The sequence below is a fragment of the Microcebus murinus genome, chromosome 15, assembly GCF_040939455.1.
Source record: "Microcebus murinus isolate Inina chromosome 15, M.murinus_Inina_mat1.0, whole genome shotgun sequence".
Classification (NCBI taxonomy): domain Eukaryota; kingdom Metazoa; phylum Chordata; class Mammalia; order Primates; family Cheirogaleidae; genus Microcebus; species Microcebus murinus.
The window spans coordinates 58,501,503-58,514,008 of NC_134118.1; the positions used below are offsets into that span (position 1 = coordinate 58,501,503).

The window sequence follows — 12,506 nt, forward strand, 5'->3', positions numbered from 1 at the left end:
TTTGACCAAGGTCAAACACATTGAAAGAGGAGTAGTGTGGATTTGACAGCACTCAGATCCAGAGGTCCATATCTAATAATCATGGTGTATTTCCACACAAATGGCTCTGTAGGTGAAGGCACTTTTGCTGCCTCCTGTAATGTAGATAATCTCTTTAAACTATCTATCCATCTACCTACCTAATTTAGTTTGGGACCACACACACACACACACACACACACACACACACACACACTCTGTATGTATGTATGTATACTGACTTTAGTTTGGACTAAAATTGCCATCTGTGGCTTACTCGTTGATGCATGACTCACACTTATATTTAAAAAAAAAAAATGTCAACCAATATTCAAATTAGATCATTTCCCAGCTAAGGCTGGAAGCCAACATTCCCTAGTTAGCTAACCTCCTTTCAGTGGAATTTTCATATGTTCTTACAGTGTTTATTTTGCCATTATCTTCTGAGGGTACCTAAAAACAAATAAACTAAGAATGTTTCAGTTCTTTGTGAACAGTAAATCCTGAAAGGCAAAGGACAAAATGTAACAACTAGAACAATTAAGATAAGGAAAAAGTGGGTGATATGTGTAGGGAGTGAATAGGCAGAAGGTTTCATCTTCCATCTGAGGGTCTGGGTTGTGTGCAGGTAATGAAAAAATAAACTGAGAGGCTATTAGTCAACACAAGGTAAAAGAAAAACTTTGGGTAGGCCCTTGAGGCTGTTAAAAACAAGTAACTGGAAAATAGAGCTAAGGTAATAGAAACTAGGGAACGAGGGATGAGGCAATAATCTGTACAGAAAAAAAAAGGTATCCTTCCTGCCCTCACCTATACTCATGGTAAAACAGCAGCAACCTCAAACAGTACAGAAATGTATATGTGAAAGGCAAATTCTTGTTTCCTTCTTTAATCCATTAATTTCCCTTTACAGAAAGTATTTTCTTCCAGATATTTTCTATAATTAGATAGATACATTCAAGCCTGTCCATTAAAAACAAAACAAAACAAAACAAAACAAAAAACAAAAGACAGCAGAATGGGATTATACTTTCTTGTTTATAATCTGCTGGTCACAAATATATCAGTCTTTGCCCATAGTGTCTTAAAGGTACCACTTAGTAACTGGATAACCATAGGTTTACTCTATTGCTGCACATATGCCATGCACTACCCTTGTCCCGAAAAATTGTCTTCCATGAAACCAGTCCCTGGTGCCAAAAAGGTTGGGGACTGCTGCTCTACTGGGTTGAGAGAACAGGCGGGCAAAGTGCTTTCAGTGATGTAAGGTAATAGGATTTTCAAGATTAATCCCATTCTATTACTCATTAGGACTCTAGAAACAAAATTATGAGTTTAAGTAAAAAAAATTATTAAATGACTGAAGATTTCTAGACATTTACTCCAAACTGTAAACAATATAACTAAAAATTTTGAAAGATCATTTACTTTTAGCTACAGCTAATTCACCTAAAGACGGTGCTTCTTAAGTTGTTTGTTATGACATCTCTATACAAATGTAAGTATTTCTGCTCTGCTGGACTAGGTGCTATGTATCCAAAGGACTGAGGCTGTCTATACTCTCAGAAACTGATTTCTTCCCACAGTTGTTTTTCTATTTTTCAAGTACTTTCTAAGGCCTTTTCTACTTCATCAACAAAACTGGCATTTGTCACAGAACATTCTCCCCTGACCAAGCATGTCATGGGAAGTTTTAAAAACAGTTAAGATAGGTATTCTTACCTTGGGGTTCCTGGCTGAGTGTCAAGGGATTGGTAAGCAGGTTGAAAATGAAAACAAACTTTATTCATGTACATATACACTTTCATGGGAAGATAGTCTTTAGTATTAACAAATGAATGTTAAGAATTACTGGTGGAGGAGGATCAAGATGGCGGACGAGAAACACGGCCAGAAAGAGTGTCTCTGCAGAAGAGACAGATGCTAGCAGAAATTAGAAAAAAGAAGCAAGAAGGCGAGCATACAGCAGACAAGGGTCGGAAGGAGGGTATCTGAGACCCTGGGAGAGTCCACGGGAGGAGGCTGTGGAGGAGAACTGGAAGCTGAGACCGCCGGAGCAGCCCGGAGACCAGCGGGAAGGGTAGGTGGATAAATCACCTTTCCCTTCCCCTACATTTGGGACTACTGGTGGGCTTCCCAGCGGGTGGAGAGACCTGCGGACACCAGCTCAGAGACGGCCACCGCCAGCTAGCGGTGAGCCTGTAGTGGACACGGCACCAGACTCCCAAATCCCTCGGGGCACCTCCGTGTGCACAGACCCAAGCCGCGCGGCAGTCGCCATATTGCCTCCTCCTCCCCTCCGCCAACCCTACCTGCGGCTGCCCAGAGAGACAATACAGCCACCAGCCAGAGGCACCTCCAGGGAACAGGACCTTCCCTTTTGGGACCCGACAGCTGACTGAGGGGAACTCAGACTGTGAGCGCCCTACCCGCCAGCCCTCCCAGGTGCTGCTGGCATGGTGTTCCCAGGAGAACGGTGCCGACTCAGAGGCTGAGAGACACAGACACAGCTTGGGCTCCCTGTGGGTGAATTGGGACACAAACTCCTCTCCCTGGTGGGGATACAATTTGAACTCTGGGACCCAGAGGTCGGACCTGCAGACCAGATCCTGTGCACCGAGTTCTAGCATTCCCCGGGGCACAGAAGGGATATTTGTGAACAACCCGCTGAGGTGTGTGTGCCTCGAGGGGCAGATCAGTGTCCTAGAGGGCAACCCTCCCACCAAAAGGAGGCTGTGCGCCCAGCCCAGGCAGCCTTTCTGCGCAGGGAACCTCCCCGCCGGCATCACAATCCGGGGAGGCCTGGTGGCGTGTGGTCTGGCCTGCTGGCAGAGGCCCAGGAGTAGCTGCGGACTTGGGGAGGGTGGAAAGAAGCAAGGCCTGCTCTAGACTGCGGGTCTCAGACAGTCCCACCCCCACAAGCAGACTTTCTGGCTGAGCGGGACCATTCCAGCCCCGCCCTGACAGCTTTTTCTGGAAGCAGAGAACAGAACTTTGACCCCTGCTAACTGCCTGAGGGCAGGCTTACCCAACCCAGCTCCGCCCAGAACAAGAGCTGATAACAGGACACAAAATCAACAGCATAGCCTGTTCCTCCAAGCAAACGCCACCTACTGACAGGGACGGCATCTTGCACAGCCTTTCCACGGCACCCACTGACTCAATATAAAGGGAGTTGTCCAATCTCACCCACAGACACCACCTAGCGCCTCAGAAACTAAACAAGGTGTGTGAATACCCAAACAATAACCTAAAGGAAAGAAACAACAACTGATCGACATGGGAAGAAATCAGCGAAAGAACTCAGGAAATATGAAGAACCAAACAGAAAACACACCCCCAAAGAGGAGCACCAGTCCCCTAGAAACGGACACCAACCCAAATCAGGCAACCAAAATGACAGAAGAGGAATTTTGTATGTGGATCATAAGAACACTCACCGAGCTGCAACAACAACTCAATAACCAACACAAAGAAACCTCAAAAAGCCTCCAGGATCTGGAAAAAGAAATGGACACAATGAAGAAAAGTTTAACCGAACTCCTGGAAATGAAGAATCAATTCAGGGAACTACAAAATACAGTGGAAAGTCTCAAGAACAGGGTAGATCAAACAGAAGAAAGAATCTCAGAGATTAAAGATAACACCCTCCAACTAAATAAAACCATCACAGAGATAGAGCAGAGAAACAAGAGAAAAGAGCAAAGCCTACAAGAGATGTGGGATTATGTGAAGAAACCTAATGTGAGGGTCATAGGGTTACCAGAAGGGGAAGAGGACAACACCCAAGGGTTGGACAAGCTATTTGAAGATATAATAGAGGAAAATTTCCCAGGCATTGCTAAAAATCTCGATATAGAAGTTCAAGAAGCTCAGAGGACCCCTGGGAGATTCAATGCAAACAGGAAGACGTCACGACATGCAGTCATCAGACTGACCAAAATAACAACTAAAGAGGCCCTTCTAAGAATTGTAAGACTAAAGAAGCAAGTGACATACAAGGGAAAGCCAATTTGAATAACACCAGATTTCTCTAATGAGACTTTACAAGCAAGGGGAAACTAGGGCCCCATTATCACTATTCTGAAACAAAACAATGCCCAGCCTAGAATATTATTCCCTGCAAAACTAAGCTTCCTATATGAAGGAGAAATAAAGACATTCTCAGACAAGCAAAGTCTCAGAGAATTCACCAAGACAAGACCAGCCCTACAAGAAGTACTCAAAATAGTGTTATGCACGGAAAAACATAATAAAAACTCACAAATATAAAAACAACCAAAACCCAAAGATTAAAGGCCAGATAGTACAATGGCTCAAGAGAGAAATCAAAGCAACAACATCCAACCCAACAGAATGAACAGTAATCTACCTTACCTACCAGTTCTCTCAATAAATGTGAATGGCTTAAACTCTCCACTCAAGAGACATAGGCTGGCTGAATGGATAAGAAAATACAGACCAAGTATATGCTGTCTTCAGGAAACTCATCTAACCTTCAAGGATGCATACAGACTAAAAGTAAAAGGGTGGAGATCAGTATTCCAGGCAAGTGGAAGCCAAAAGAAGGTTGGCGTGGCAGTTCTAATTTCAGACGATTTGGTTTTTAAACCAACAAAAGTAGTGAAAGACAAAGAGGGTCATTATATAATGGTGAAGGGCACAGTTCAACAAGAAGAGATAACAATTTTAAATATATATGCACCCAACTTAGGTGCATCCAGATTCATAAAGCAAACTTTACTGGACCTAAGCAAATGGATTAATAGCAACTCCATAATCACCAGAGATTTCAACACCCCACTGACGGCACGAGACAGATCCTCCAAACAGAAAATTAATAAAGAAATAATGGACTTAAACAAAACTCTAGAACAATTGGGTCTGACTGACATTTACAGAACATTCTACCCAAAATCCACTGACTATACGTTCTTCTCATCAGCTCATGGGACATCTCTAAGATTGACCATATCCTAGGACACAAAGTAAACCTCAGGAAATTTAAAAAAACAGAAATCATACCATGTATCTTCTCCGATCACAGTGAAATAAAAGTAAAAATCAACCGTAACAGAAACTCACATTTCTACACAAAAACGTGGAAATTAAACAACCTCCTACTAAATGATTACTCCATAAATGAAGAAATCAAGATGGAAATAAAAAAATTCTATACTCCTACACTGCTGGTGGGACTGCAAACTAGTTCAACCTCTGTAGAAAGCAATATGGAGATACCCTAAAGCGATACAAGTGAATCTACCATTTGATCCAGCAATCCCATTGCTGAGCATCTATCCAAACGATCCAATGACACTCTACAAAAAAGACACATGCACTCGAATGTTTATAGCAGCACAATTCATAATTGCAAGGCTGTGGAAACAGCCCAAGTGCCCATCAATCCAAGAATGGATTAATAAAATGTGGTATATGTATACCATGGAGTAGTATTCAGCTCTAAGAAACAATGGTGATATAGCACATCTTATATTTTCCTGGTTAGAGCTGGAACCCATAGTATTAAGTGAAGTTTCCCAAGAATGGAAAAACAAGCACCACATATAGTCACCAGCAAATTGGTATTAACTGAACAGCACCTAAGTGGTCACACAGGTACTGCAGTAGTGGGGTATTGGGCAGGGGGGAGGGGGGAGGGTATATACATATATAATGAGTGAGATGTGCACCATCTGGGAGATGGTCATGCTGGAGACTCAGACTTGTGTGGGGAGGGGGGGAAATGGGCATTTATTGAAACCTTAAAATCTGTACCCCCATAATATGCCGAAATAAAATAAAAAAAAAAGAATTATTGGTATAAGAGCATGTTGGAGACTGGGAAATGAAGATAATAAACTACAAAAATTAAGCTCACTGCTGGTAAAAATATCTTCTAAGTACAATACTGAATAATGTATACAGCATTTCAACTCTTTTGGAGACACTTTGAGAACAAAAGGCAGTAACACCAATAGGAGAGGCATTCTCTTAATCTACCTCTACTTATTTGACTCCCCAGATTCAATCTCTGTTCTATGTTTCCTCTGTAAAACATTCTGGCTTCTCCTGTGATATTAATCACAGAATGTCTACCATGATTTGACAGGCAGAAGTTGGATTAAACAATAGAAAAGGAAATTAAGTTGGAAGATCAGACAATTAGGGTTGGTGAGGACATGGAAAAAAGGGAACGAACCCTTATATACTGTTGATGGGAATGTAAATTAGTATAGCAATTATAGAAAACACAATGAAGGATCCTCAAAAAATAACAGAGCTATTATATGATTCAGCAATCTCCCTACTGGGTATACAGCCAAAGAAAATGAAATTAGTATGTCAAAGAGATAAGTGCACTCCCACATCCACTGCAGCAAGGGGCTCCAGAGCCAACTTAGGCTGCTAGCCTGGGCTTCAAAGTCGCAGCCGCCATGGCCTGTCAGTCCCAGGGGATCTAGCCGCTGCTGCAGTAGCCCAGAAGCAGGCTACTGAGAATGTGTCAGAGGCCGGAGAGCTGAAGAACCAGTGGCTGAAGTAGGCCAAAGCAGCCCAGGCTGAAACTAAACAGTGCCGCCTACAGAGGGAGAAAGAGTTCAAAGCCAAGGAGCTGTGGCCCTGGGATCCCACAGCAGACACAGCACTGACCTGGAGAAGGAAGCCCAGAAGAAGATGACCATTCTGCAGATCTATTTCCATCAGAACAGAGATGAAGTCTTGGATAACCTCTTGGCCTTTGTCTGTGACATCTGACCAGAAATGCATGAAAACTACCCCAAAAATGGTTAGGAGAAGAAGAAAGAAGTGCCTGTTCCATGGATTGGCATTTTACATGCCCTTACAAGTATGAAGCTTTAGCAAACCTCAAGCTATGAAAGGCATTAAATTATTTCTATATATTGTATACTCTTTTTTTGAGAGTAGAAAATCTAGCTTCTTTATACAGATTTGAACTCATGTAAAGATTCCATCTTTTTACCTCATATTTCTTAGAAATTTAATGGGTGTACGTTATCTGTTCTCCTTTTAGCTCAAGCACCATATATATCAATGTTAGCTTTTTCTTTCTTAGGCCTTTTTTTTTGAAAAAGGAAAGGGATTAAGTAACTTTTTTCCCTAACAGTTTCTTGAAAGTCAGGGGCTTTATCAATGAAAAAGTAGTAAATAGTTATTTGTAAACTGTGTGAAGCCAGCCTGAAAGTAGTCCATTCCTGCCAATGGTTAGAACACAAATACTAGTATAATTGTTTGGGCTGCTTTTAGTTTCCCTTAATCAAAATTACTAGGTGACAGAATTCAAGAACTTGTTACATGTATTACTTGGTATATTGACAATCATTTAAAAGTAAAGACTCGTTGTCATGCAAAAAAAGACACGGAATCAATTTAAGTGTCCATCAACAGACATATGGATAAATAAAATATGGTGTATATAGAGAATGGAATACTATTCAGTCTTTAAAAAGGAAATCCTGTCCTTTGTGACAAAATGGAGGACCTTGGAGGACCTATGTTAAGTGAAATACATGATCTCACTTATATGTGGAGTGTAAAAAAGTTGAACTCAGAAAGAGTAAAATGGTGGTTACCAGAGGCTGGGAAAGGGGGGATTAAGGGAGATGTTGGTCAAAGGACACAAAATTTCAATTAGACAGGTGGAATAAGTTCAAGAGACCTATTGTACATGGTGACTACAGCTAATAATAATATAATGTATATCTGAAAATTGCTAACAGAGTAGATTTCAAGAGTTCTCATCCAAAATAAGTATGTGAGATAATGCATATGTTAACAGCTTCATTTACTCATTCTATAATGTGTTAACAGCTTCATTTACTCATTCTATAAGTACTTATATCAAAACATCATATATACATTTTTTACTTATTAAAAAATATAGGAAGAAAATTAGTCAGGGTCCTGGCAGGGATTTTGAAGATAAATCAACTTAGAGAATATTTCCAGAAGAGTTGGAAAGGTTAAGGTGTGCTGAGGGAACCAAACAAAGTCTAGCAACTGTAGGAAGTGATTACTACTTAGGAGCTGGAAGGAATAGGGAAGGAGTATTATCAAAGTCTAAACAAAGCTGAAGCTGTTGGGGAAATGGGGTGAAGGCTCAAAGGACAAGAGATGTAGTCATAAAGGGACACGGCCAATGCTAGAATTGAGGTTTTAGGAAAGGAAGCAGGAAGACATATCCTCAGGCAGAAAGGAAGCAGGAAGACATATCCTCACTTTTTTATTTCCTACTTTCTAATCTCTTATTGATACGTCCCATTGGCTGAACCCAATGGAATGGAATCCAGGGCTATACAGTCCATAGGGTCACCTCAACCCCCCCTACCCTCCTTATATAGACATTCACAGACAACACTAATACAGGAAGAGGAGATCTGGGGAGTGGGGGGATATGAGTTAAATAAAAACCTCAAACTGTTTCCCTCTGCCCTCACATCACAACAATCAACATAAAAGACTTCGGTGACTTCAAACTATGTAGGGATTTCTCCCCACCACCAAGTTATCTATCAGTTAATTCTGCAGTGGACACTAGCTGGGCAGCTTTCAATTCAATTCTGAAACTATCTACACCTGGAGACAGCACCAGATCCCACAGTTGAGAGCTCAGTCCCCACAAGACTGAGCCCTGCTTCAAATGCCAATCACAGGCCCTATGTTGTTTTGCCTGTGTTTCTGGCCTACAGGCTATAAATTGGGGTTCCCATGATGCCCTCCTTAGGTTCGATTCATTTGCTAGAGCAGCTCACACAACTCAGGGCAACACTTATGTTTATGAGGTTATTATAATGGACATTACAAAGGATATACAGATGAAAAGGTGCATAGTGCAAGGTATGGGGGAAGGGGCATGAAGCTTCCATGCCTTTCCAAGGCATGCCATCCTCTAGGAACCTGCATGTGTTCAGTCATCCTAGAAGCTCTCCAAACCCAGTGCTTTTTGGGGTTTTACAGAGGCCTCATTATGTAGGCATGAGTGATTAAATCATTGGCCATCTCCCTTCCCTGGAGGTTGTGGGTTCAGTTGAAAGTCCCAACCCTCTAAACATGCCTCCTTCTTTCCTATGACTAGCCCCCATCCTGAAGATACCTATGGGCTGCCAGCCATTAGTCAACTCATTAATATACAAAAAGATATCACTTTGAAGATTCTAAGGATTTTAGGAGTTATATGCCAGGAATCAGAGCCAAAGACCAAAAGTACATTTTACAAAATCACAGAGAAGAATAACCAGCACAATGAACTAAACAATGGCTATTCTTAATGTTGTCTGAAAAGAATCACTTTAGTATCCTTTTGGAGAATAGCTCTGATCCTCTTCATTACCTCAAAGACTCTGGTACCTTCCATCCACAAAACCATGGATGGTTAGTTTTGTAAACTCTGACAAAACTTCTGGATACAGAGTCTAGAGGTTAGTTACTGTACTTTTAACAGCCAACATATAAAAATTTGGCCTCATATTACTTATCCAAATCAGTGGCTAATTAAACAATTTGCTTATATAGGTCTAACTAATTTGTTTTTTATAATAGTTCTGATATTGTGGTCTGGGTTTACCGTTTATGAGCCAAGAGGTTCCATTAAACCTGTTTCTTTCCTGTGCTTTAGGTATCTTATCTAAGGATCTACTGCCAAATCCAAAGTCATTAAGATTTGCCCATGTTTTCCTCAAATAGTTGTAAGATTTTAGCTGTTATACTTAGGCCACTGATCCATTTTGAATTAATTTTGTATATGGTATGAAGAAGGGGTCCAACTTCATTTTTTGTACATAGAAATCCAGTTGTCCCAGCACCATCAGCGGAAGAGTCTAATTATTTCCCCAATGAAGAGTCTATTATTTCCCCAAGGGTCTTGATACCCTTGTCAATATTCAGTTAGCCATATATTCATGGGTTTATTTCTAGACTCTTAATTCTATTCCATTGGTCTACTGATAGTCTATTCTTAGGCCAGTTTCACACTGTTTAGATTACTTTAGCTTTGTAGTAAGTTTTGAAATTGAGAAGTCCTCCAACTTTGTCCTTCTTTTTCAATATTGTTGTGGCCATTCAGGGCCCCTTGCATGCCACATGAATTTGAGGAGTGGCCCTCCCATTTCCGCAAAAAATGTCACTGAAATCTTGATGGGGATTGCATTGAATCTATAGATCAACTTTGGGTGGTACCTACATCTTAACAATATTAAGTCTTTTAATCTATAAACATGAGATATCTTTTCATTTATTTAATTTCTTTTGAAATGTTTTGTAGTTTTCAGCATACAAGTATTTAACCTTGGGTAAATTTATTGCTAAGTATTTTATTTTTTTGGATGATAATGTAAATGGAATTGTTTTCTTAAATTCATTTTCAGATTGTTCACTGCATGTATAGAAACACATCCAAAAGTAATCTGAATGCAGCCTATGATACAGGATGGCCAGGATGTGACTTTTGAGAAAATACCCTATTGCTTTTATCTAGAATAGTTAATGCAACAGTGACCTAGTAGCTAATTTTCCATAGAATCCTTCTAGGGTATTTTAAGCCTTGATTCATTATTTTTTTCATTTATTATTTTTCTAATTCATTTTTTCCACTCTAACATGAATTAAAAGACTCACTGCTTCAGTATCCTATGCTTCCAGGAGGATGGCAGTTAGGATATGCTTGGTTCAATTACCATAATAAAGTAGACTTTTGTGTGAGCTTCATTTACTGCATAACTGTACTCATTTACTGAAGTTATTCAGTAAATGAAATATTTAAGAAAGCCAAATTATCTACTTGATTTCACGAGATAAGCAAGAGTAAAAAGCTATAAGTAAAAAGCAAATTTCCCAATACTTTTTATTAATTCTTTTGCAGCAAATCCTGACTTCAGAAACATTTATAAAAGGATGGGTAGAAAATACAGTGAGGGGTAACTGACTGTATAGCATAATAGAAAAAACTGTCAGATAATAAAAAAGAATTTGCAAATTTTATCTCACATAATGGCATTTGGAGACAGGGATTAAAACCCCTATAGGGATAGAGGGGACAGACAGGGCATTTGCTCTAAAACACCAACATATTGGACCTGTTTACCTCACAACACTTCAATATGTCTTCCTTGCTGCTTTTCAGGTTTTCTAATAGCTATTCCTGGATATCACCTATTGAAGTAGATGTGAATTCCAATTCAGAAAGTGAGGTACTGTATGGCTTTGCAAAATTACTTTAAGTTCTTTGAACTTCCATTTCTTCATCTACGGCTATATGGGAATTAAATAAGAACATATTTAAAGTATGTAGCTTTAATCAGGTGTTTTCTTCTCAGTTATATTCTACTTCATCCAATAAATAAACCAGAACAGAAAAAATAGGCACCTGTAGAGAGTCTTTATACAAAGGGATATATAGGGGGAAAGTCTCATGTTACATTCTAAATATAATTGGTGGAAAGGTCAGATTATGCATAGACATTTTGGAAAACCCTCTGAGTGTCAACCGAGCAGTATTTCCTTAAAAGCTAGATTTGATTGTTAGGTCATTAGGAAACCATGGTTTAAGCATTTTATATCCTAATACCATAACTTGTTACTGTAAAGATATTTCACTGTATTTAGTTAGCTTTTAGAAAACTGGTTGGGGATTTTGGGAAACAAGCTCCTGGTTAGCATTTTGAAGTAGGACATCTGATTTTCTAGGATGTTAAGTGTCAGACAGGGGATGCTTGAATAATAAAAAGGCAATTTAATTTGCTATGACTATGAAAGGCTTGCCCTGTAAAGATTATATAGGTGATGATTATAATAATAGAAGTTAATGCTCATTAAGACATTATCTATTAAATGATTTATAAATATCATCTTATAGAAGCATAATCTATGAAGTCTGTAGAGTTGTCCCTCAGTATACCAAAAGAGGATTGGTTCCAGGAACTTCCCTCCCACCCAATAACAAAATTCGTGGATGCTCAGGTCCATTATATAAAATGGTGTAGTATTTGTATATAAGCTATGTGCATCATTCCATATAATTAAAATCATCTCTAGATTGCTTACAATACCTAACACAATGTAAATGCTATATAAATAGTTGTTATACTGTGTTTTTAAAATTTGTACTATTTTAATTGGTGTATTATTGTTTTTTCTTGTTTATTTCTCTTGAATTTTTTTGATCCTCGGTTGGTTGAATCCATTGAAGTGGAATCCATGGATATGGAAGGCTGCCTATATTATGTATTACTACAATTTTATATATGAGACAATACTGCCAGGGTTGAACAGCTACTAAATTGAGGTGGGATTTGAACTACGACTGTCTGATTCTGAAGTTCATGGTCTAATCCACACCATTAAACTATACTACTTATATATAACTGTACTGCCTGATATTCTGGAAAATTATAATCTTGAGTAAGACAAAATTGATGAAATACAAATAAAAGTAAAATAGCAAAAAACACAAAGCAAATATTACAATCTAGTGA

At 39.4% G+C, this 12,506-nt stretch overlaps 1 protein-coding gene and 1 pseudogene across 1 annotated transcript in view; one reads left to right on the forward strand and one right to left on the reverse strand.

Moving 5' to 3' along the window:
* The window catches only part of AFG2A (AAA ATPase AFG2A), a 312,707-nt gene that overhangs the window by 92,845 nt on the left and 207,356 nt on the right, over positions 1-12,506 (reverse strand). The gene's annotated exons all lie outside the window — the stretch shown is intronic.
* Positions 6,456-6,810, forward strand: LOC109729258 (V-type proton ATPase subunit G 1 pseudogene; annotated as a pseudogene).